The sequence below is a fragment of the Epinephelus fuscoguttatus genome, linkage group LG10 (assembly GCF_011397635.1).
Source record: "Epinephelus fuscoguttatus linkage group LG10, E.fuscoguttatus.final_Chr_v1".
NCBI lineage: Eukaryota > Metazoa > Chordata > Actinopteri > Perciformes > Serranidae > Epinephelus > Epinephelus fuscoguttatus.
The window spans coordinates 26,645,771-26,655,099 of record NC_064761.1 but is presented as its reverse complement, the minus strand read 5'-3'; positions in this window follow the sequence as shown (position 1 = coordinate 26,655,099).

Sequence of the window (9,329 nt, the reverse complement as noted above, 5' to 3'; positions counted from 1 at the left end):
GGACACCGTATAAAGTTCTGCCTGTTATATGCATTGTCTTCTTTCAAGATACACATCGGTTTTCACACAGGAAATAAATGCACTATGTCGGTACAACACGGCGAACTGATGTTTTTTTACTTCAACAACACACATGGTTGGGTTTAGGGAAAAAAGAACAGGGTTTGGCTTTAGAATCTTACGGGACGCGAACACCACTCTTGAAAGTCGATATCTGTTGGACCCTTCCACCCCCCCCTCCTCAGCCGCCTTAACTTTTGTCCTTGTCCCGCCGTGTTTCCCCCTGATGCCGCCAGCTGCTGTTAAACTATAATGGCAACCAGCCTTGTATCATACTGACATTAAAGGATGCCTTTTTCCGTTGGTTTCTGACGCCTCAAGTCACTGCTCAAGCGTTGAATTTCAACGACTTCGGAGCTTTCTATTAGAACATGTCTGCAAAAAACACTTTATTTTCCTCATACTGTTTGTGCTGAAACGCCTGTATTCACCATAGACTGTATAAAATGATGTGGACTCCCATTTTGAAGCCTCGAGTTTGGCATTTCAATTGTCACCATCTTGCTTTTTTAGAGCCAGAGGTAACCATTTTTGGATGAAAATGTGGAGTTGTTTCTTCTCCTCACTGACAGCCTGTCTTTTTGTAGCATCCTGCTCCTAAATATGTGTAACTTTAAGCCTTAATAAAATGTGAACAGGTGAGTTATATAAGAATTCATCCCCGTTTGTTTGTCACGAATGTTGAAATTAGCTATAGTAACCACAACTTTTTCTCATACCAGGCTGTAAACATGTTTATATCTGCTGCAAAGTCTGGTACTTAATGTACTTAACACTGGGGTCCATGGGGATTGAATCTCTTCTGCAGCCAGTCTCAATGGCCATTCGAGGAAGAAATCTATCACGATCTGATGTCATCTTGTCTTGAATGTAGAAAAAGATGTTGTAAACAGAGTATTCAAAGTCTAAAGCCTGAGATTTTTTTTTTTGCTCACAGGGTTTACATACATGTACTTCACCATTTGAAACTTAAGCCATGTTTAATATGAACATCCGACATTGTAACACTGACAGAAATAAGAAAAAACATAATAGGTCCCCTTTAAAGAGAACTGTTCTGGACTTCTTCCTTGTGATAGAAGAAACTCCAGATGTGTTTCTCCAATCATTTTAACTCAGTATCAGGTGTGAGGAGACGCTGACGACGTATGAAAAGCGGTGAAGGAGAGACTGTTGAGACTCAGCCCTAACCTCCTCCTCCTCACTGCTCAACAATCCTGTCATTATTCCTTCCTCAGCAGGGTGGGCCTGGAATTTTCCCTGCAAAACGGCATAAACAACAACAACAAAAGATAATAATACACGGCAACGCTTCAATCTTTCAAGAAGGAAGCTGTAAAAAGAATTTGTTTTTCTATGTCTCCCCTTGCGGACCCACCCAGCAATGTCGAGCCATCCACAATGGGAAAACAAATTAAACAAATCTCTCTGACCTGAAACCCCCTCAGATACAGACACAAAACAGAGCCATGTCAAATTGGGTTATTATTTGCAAAAAACAAGGCACAGATCTCCTTATGGAGCGCATTCTCTCCGGCTGGCGTTTTATAGTGAGAGTATTGATACACAGGAGCACCACCAGACGGTTTGCGTTGCTGTCGCCATGTAAAACAAGCAGTGTTTTCTTTTTGCCCTCGAGTTGCTTTAAACAAACTGACCAGGTAGCTGGCTCTGCATGTTCCAACCAGATTTCACATCTGCTGCATCCTGCTGATGTGTGCAGCAGAGAAGTCTGCAGAGTCATTCCTCACGCCCCACAAATTTAATATTTTTAGATAAGTTTTATCGTCTTTCCTCCCAGGGTTACACGAGCGGTTTGAAGTGCATCATAGATTATTTTCAGATCAGCTCCACTGTAAAGGTTTTGTTCAGACGACTAATGCACTCCCACATCTCTCTTTTCCGCTTTCTTTCAGGTCACAGGTGCTCCACAGCTGCTGTGGACGAAGGCATCTGGAGCCTGGGTGGATGCTGGAGGAGACACGGAGGGCGGAGAGGTGCAGGGTGGATCCAGCCTCTGCCCCGGCTGTGGTGGGGAGGGTTCCTGGCACCGTGATTTGATGCACAAAGAGAAACAAAAATCACATTGCCAGGGATTTCCACTCCTTCACAGCTCAGCAGGTGACCCGCCCGCGTTATATTTCCACAGTGGGATGCCTTTGTGTAGTCTCCTTGGCTGCTCTGTTATTATCTGACACTGGATGTTGCTATGGAGTCAAAGGAATAAATACTGGAGAGGTTTAGACGGATATTGTGATCAGCTCTCTCAGTGGACTTCAAGATGTTAACTTGTGGAATCAGTTTCTCACACGGAAAATGCGTTTAAGGCTGCAGTTAAACGTGCAGCTGTCTGAAATTTAAACTCTCTATTCTCCCATTTCAAATCAGCCAGGAAGTCGATGCGTACGAGAGCCATACAGCTTTAGATGACAAGAACAAATCTTTACAGGCTGATCACGTTTCAGCTCTTTGAACTTAGAGTTATAAACAAGGAGACGATTTTGATGTTTCAAATGTAGGCTAGGATCCTCCGTTGGCAGCACACTCTGAAACATAATATGAATGAGCCCCCGTCAAAGGCGAAGGCAAACCTCAGCGTCATTAGCATTGCAGGCTTTGAAACCCGCCAAACTTTACCACCGAGCAGTCACGTAAAGGTCTGCGTGAGTCTCTGCTCCCTCAAAAGCCAGCCACCCACTTGCTAAAGGCACAGAGCTTAGCTAATTGGTGAGCATTGATCCCTGCTATGTGTTGTTCACAGTGGCTAAGTTCAGTGCCTGAGGTGAAATAGTTGATTCGACGGAGGGGATTTGTTCCGGTGAATGGAAAGAACTTGATGATCTCGGATATGAAGAAAGGAGGAGGGAGGAGGAGAGGAGTGACGAGAGATTAGGTGGAGAGGGAGGGAGGGAGGTGAGACGACTACAGATCGTGGTCCCGTGTAGGAGCTTTTTAGGGTTAAACGTGTTGCTGTGGACCAAATGAGGTCTTGGTTGTGCAACACGGTCCATATGTGTGACAAGCTGTACTGTTTTCTTTATTGTGTTTGCCTGAAGCAACAACTGTCTTATCTCACCTGATGCATCTGGCAAGAATCATCATGCATAATATATCTGACAGTGTTTTTGTGAGACACTTTGACCCAGGTTTAATGTGGACTTAAAAATGCCACAGGTTGCACTGCGATTTAAGGAATGTGGTGCTAAATGTCAGACCCGTCAGGGCATGCCCAGTTCATGTCCAACTGAGTTTGCTCAGGAAGGGTGTGCCAGTGTTTCGGTGCCACACGGCAGCCTGGACTTAAGTGCTGGAGAGGAAACCTGCATGCACCTATCAGCTATTTGATAACCCCCTCCCCGAGCAGACATTTTCTAAGCTTAGCAGCCATAATTAGCCACCCCGGACTGTCAAGCTTTGAATTCCTCCACAAGCCAGAGAGATACTCAGAATTGAAAAAGTTTTGTGTCTTTTTATAGCTTTTTCCAAACCTAACACACAACAGCAAAGTGTACAGAGTGAGTTAAAGCTGCAGATGTCAGTGAGGACGTAGGTTTCATTTCAACATTTTGGGAGGGAGGCAAATGAAACTGGGTGTTAGTGTTCATCCTTAAGGAAATTTTGAGCATCAAACACAAATTTCATGCATCTGTTTTGGCCTTTTCTCCATCAAGTTATGGTGGAAATGTCTTTAATTTTGTCAAAATAAAAGTCATCTGCAACTTTAATATTGAGGGGGACGTGTCCCCTGCACCCTCTAAAATCTGTGCCTATGGATGTTAGCATATCTGGCTAGCTTAGTAGTACACACACACACACACACACACACACACACACACATACACACACACTTTATCAGGAAGTGACATTAAGATCGAGATGTCAACTAAAAGTGAGATCAGAGTAAAACAAAAAAAGAAATAAAGAAAAAATAAACAAAATATGATAATGACATAAATCTGATAATAAAATAGCAGATATTTACATTCATTCAATATCCTTGGCATAGGTATACAAAAGAATGAAAATAATTTATTATGTAAAACAGCCACACCTAAAATAATTAGAAACTGTTTATTATTTTTATTTTTTATTATTTACTGATGAACAGATAAAAGTGCTGATTGCGGCTGACAGAGAGGGAGGGCCAGCCCACCTTCTGATACGACAGTAGTATTACCACCAAGCCTACACTCTTAACTAACATCACTAGTCTGTAGAGTTACAGGTTATATCAGGCTGACATAACGTTAGCAGCTCTGTCCTGCACTTTACTAGTGTTGGGGAAGTTAGCGCACCTGAAGCTGCTATAATATAATTTAGATGTTTGCTTTGTTATTCTGCCACTTTCCTCATTCTAAGCACCATACAAGAACACAAAGCTTGACAGGAGCAGCCGCTACATTCACCCTAACGCTCAGAGATCGTGTGTTTGTTGCCACTGTTCCCACACTGCATGTTGCACATCATATTCTTGTTGGGTTGTGAACGGCGCCTTGCATGCAGACTGCACACCGCACTGTCAAACGGAGCGATGCCTGGGCTGTGCCCTCCCGTGCCTACTGAACTGGTATCAGTGTTTCACCTAAAAACTGGCTCAGTTCAGCAGGAACAGGAGTGGAGTCCACTAACTAGCAGGATCTATATCCCGTATTACCTCACCAGCTTCCACTGAATATGCAGCCCAACCCAGATTCAACATGTCTGCTCTCGTGTCTACTGTAGCTGACCACACCCAGTGCAGAGCGGTGCGAGTGTTTGCCTCGAGTCAATGGCCCTGATGAAATTCAAACCCGAGCCCTCCAACCTGTCAGACGACGGCACTGAACCCTTAAGTGTATGCAAGGCGGTGCAGCTCGAGTTTTAGATGACTGTCCCTTCCTTTGCTAAAGTATGAATGTTTCATGAGCAGATTTACCATTTTGTGCTTGATAGGTAGGCCCTGGCGTCCTGAGCCGCTGTGTGAATACTGTTACATACTGATGCCGTTGATCTTGTTGTTGTGCTCAGCCTTCATGTTTATTTCAACATTCTTCCCTTGAAAAAGCTGCAAACATGTCTCACTCTTCGCCCATGTGTCTCTCTGATTCTCGTTTTTCTGTCTCTCTGTGCTGTCAAAGGCCAGACTGAGACTGGAGTTCATTGTCAGGTAATCCTTATGAAATGTCTGCTGTGTCTGTGTAATTGATGTCACCCAGCAGTCCCCATTATCAGTGATTGTGAATGTGTGCAATGCTGCTTCCTCCCCGCTCTCCAGATAACTCGCAGCCACCAAAGGAAAAGTGCTTCATCTTGAAGATTTCATACCCACGGGAAAATGAAAGCTCATTAGCAAGCATGATGAATCTGCTCTTATCCGGCAACTCCAGTGATCGTGGTTTGGCACCATAAAATTATATTTCTGTTACTCTGAATTTCTGCGGATAAATGTTTCATTTAAACCTTGAGGAGATTACCCAAAGAAAGGTTAGCGAGTTGTTTTTTTCATCATGTCAGCGGTGTGATATTGACTTCAGGGCATTGTTCCAGCCAAGTGGTACCACTGACGACTTAGCTATGATTTGTGTTAGCATTTAATCTACCTGAATGTGGAAGACAACGGTGCATGAAGTGCATTATTCTAAATGTCAGTAAGTTTCTAACTACTTTCATTTGGAGCGTGATTTATTTTGATGTTACAGGTGCAACCAATGTTTCATTTCATTACCAGTGCAGCCATGATTTAATGTAATAAAGCTTAAATGAGCCTGAAAAAGAATTGTAGCTTTTGTTTTTAATTCTCAATAAGATAACATCATTTATCCCTGGAGGGGAAACATGCTGCAGCAGAAGAGAACAAAGGTGGAGACAATTTAAAAAGGTCATGAAAAAGTTATGGTGTGAAATGAGGATAAATGTGAGATTATCTCTGTGGCAATGAGAAATGGTGAAAAGAGGTTTGATTGCAAATAATTACCATGTTGCCATGTGTTTACCGTTCAGGTTCAAAGCTACCACTGAGGAAAGTGAGGTCATGAGGTCAATTTGAGTGCTTTAGGAACCTGACGCCCATTTACATTTGTCAGTGGGTGACATTTTCAGGTAAACTTAGCAGGTCCAGTGTTTAGGATTTAGGGAGATATATTGGCAGAAATGTAATGTAATATAATAAGTATGTTTCCTTTAGTGTATAGTCACCTGAAAATAACGACAGTTGTGTTTTCATTTCCTGAGAATGAGCCATTTATGTTACCATTTATATCTGCCTAGGGAGCAGATGCTTATCCATTTTGCACCACCATGTTGTTTTACAGTAGTCCAGAACAGACAAACAAAACACTGGCTCTAGATAGGGCCACTTCGTCCTACTAAATCCACCTAAATCCTTCACACTGCTTTTTTAATTGTCTTTTTTATCCCACACATTCTTCTTCCTTGTCAACAATATCCATAATGCAACTCAGCCGCAGACAGATCAGTCAGAGATGAAGTGTGTTATGCTCATGCTAGTAGTGGCTAATGTAGCCTCAAGGAGAGCTGAGCAGCGAGCTACAGAAGTACAGAAGCACTCCTCCAGCCTTGTAAGCAGACTTTGATGTGTAAAATTGATGTAGCTGCCCTTGAATGATTAAATGTTTGGTTATTGGTTGAGAAAATGATTCTACTTTTTGGTCTTTTCTCAAAAACACATTGTCAAAGAAAGTCTTTTTAGCCATCAGGTTATGAAATGTTGATGTTTTGGTGATTTTTGGTTTCAAAAAACCTTCAAGACACCCTCATGCTGGAGATAAAGTTTGCAGACAATGCCACTACACAGTTAAAGGGAAAATATACCCACTTTCAAAATTCATACATGTCATTCCTATGGCCTATGACAGTCCAAAAATAGTAGCAAAAATGAGCAACTCTCTCCCAAGTCCATAAACTGGGATGCTAAAACTCAAATGTGTGATGTCATAGGGTATAAAGTCTGGAGCTGCTTCAAAGACAGTGAATGGTGAAATATGTTATAGATGACACTGAGAGCATCCGGGGAAATGCCCTGAAGGTATGGGTATATTTTCTGTTTCAAAACTGAGAACACTACAGTCAAATAAAGCTCATTTGGGTATAAAAAAGAAAATAAATATTCTGTGGGTCCACAAAATCAGACCGGTTTCTGGCTTTGAGAGAGAGTAGCATAACATATTGGAATTCCTAATTAAGGTGTAATCGAAAAATTTGACATTTTACAGTATGCTATCTGGTCAAAATGTTTTGGGACTTGGACTCATTATCTCAGTGTGAAAACCCTCACCAGTGTGTAGGGCTGGGTATCAGTACTCAGTACCTTGAAGGTATCGATCAAAATAAACCAGTATCTTCTTGTTTTTAGGGTCTGATCCTACACCATCCAAACTTAGCAAACATTCTGTTGCTGCCGCCTTAGAGCGATCAGTTCAACATCTCCCCGGTTAATACAAGCTAACAGTGGCTAGCATCCAACACTAAGCTGTTAAACATTCCAACAAACTCACACAGACACCAACTCTACCGACTCTGTCATTTAAACCCATTTATAACCGTGAGGCTAACAGTTAGCAGTGCCACAGTGTGTGTGCGGCAGGGTAGACTCTCACAACCATCCTCATCCCCTGCGCAGAGCTCACACTGCAGCAGCAGCAGAGTTGGCAGTTCAGTGTCAAGATGCCCCTACAACGTTCAATAAAAGCTGAACTACACGCCACTCCGTTCATGTTATGGGTATCAGATGATGTACTCTATGTTGGTACCACTAGTGTTTTGATAGTGATAGTGTTTTGTTTATTGTCAGTATTGCAGCAGACCGTTTCCATCAAACAGCAAAAGGTCAAGGGGTCAGCTTCCTGTTTGAGTTACACTTGTTACACCCAGCTGCAGGCTGCCTGTTTCATACATCGATATCAAAAACACAACAATACACAAATATGAGTTCACATGAAAAGAAACACACACATCCACACAGCTGGAGACGGGTACCCAGACCAAAGCCTCCAGCTCTCCTTTTAGTCTCCATAGCGATGTCAATATCCTTTTTATCTGCAGGCCTCAAAGGCTGACCAGATTTCATGATGTGGCTGCTTTATTGAGCCTGATCTGCTTTTGTTGCCCCCCTTGCCATTCAATCAGCATCCGTGCGGTTCTGGCCCGTGGCTGTGAGCTTGGCTGCGTAATTTGGTTTAGAGCTGAGCGGGAACATCTGTTCTACAAAGCTTCAGCTCCTTCCATTCCCCAGGCCTCATGGAAAAAAACCAAGGCCAGCGGTGGGGCCACTGCTGCAGCATGGGACCTCCATACATGCACGTCACAAAGTGGAGACCCTCTCAAGAGTAATCTCAGCGATGAGAGAAGAAGAATGACGGGGGCTTTGAAATGGAAGGTTCAAATGTGTGAAGTCGTGTAGGATTTATAGTCGGACTGACAGTGATTAAGAGTACGCTTTATTGATTTCATATGCACAGTAGGAGGTTTTAAACTTTCAGACAAAGTGTTTCATTCAGTCAGATGACTTAGATGAGATAGATTTATGATGTGAATACAGGGTACGTACAGCTGTGACATTAATATTTTCAGCGTTTCACTGTTATTTGTGTTATTTAGACAGAGATCTGTGGTCACACTCGTAAGAAATGTGCAGACATCTTGTGCCTGCATCCAAACCCACATCAAGATGGGATTTATTGAGCTGGTTTCCAAAAACAGTGGATTGTATTTATTTTCGACAAATGGTGATAGGCTATATATAAACATCTTCAAACACTGTCATCATTCAGAGGAACAGCTCAACATTTTGAGGCATATGTGTATTCGCTTTCTTGCCAAAGATAGATGAGAAGAAGAAACCACTATCCCAAGACGGAGCCAGGGGACAGTTGATTGGAAACCAAGGGAAACAGCTAGCAAGGCTCTGTTGATTTATAATAAAGCCCCCAGCCTATCAGCACCTTTAAAGTTCATTAAATAAAATGTTAAATCTTGCATGTTTAAAACCGTACAAAAATTGAAATGCCCAAAGAATGATAGAGGGATGCAGGAGCAAGAGGGAGTCCTAAAAGCAGAAAATGAGCATGTTTGTACTTCAGGTTCCCTCATCTCGAAGTCAATGGTTCTTTTTTCCATGCATGTATAAAGATTACTGGATACATCATTGGAAGTGGGGCCTGTTCATTCCTATGAGAGTTGCTTAGTAGTATGTAGTATGAAAGAACCTAGATGCTCTGCATTGTGGAGCCTATAGAGCAAGTGCACTAGAGACATTCAGCAGCCAAGTGGTC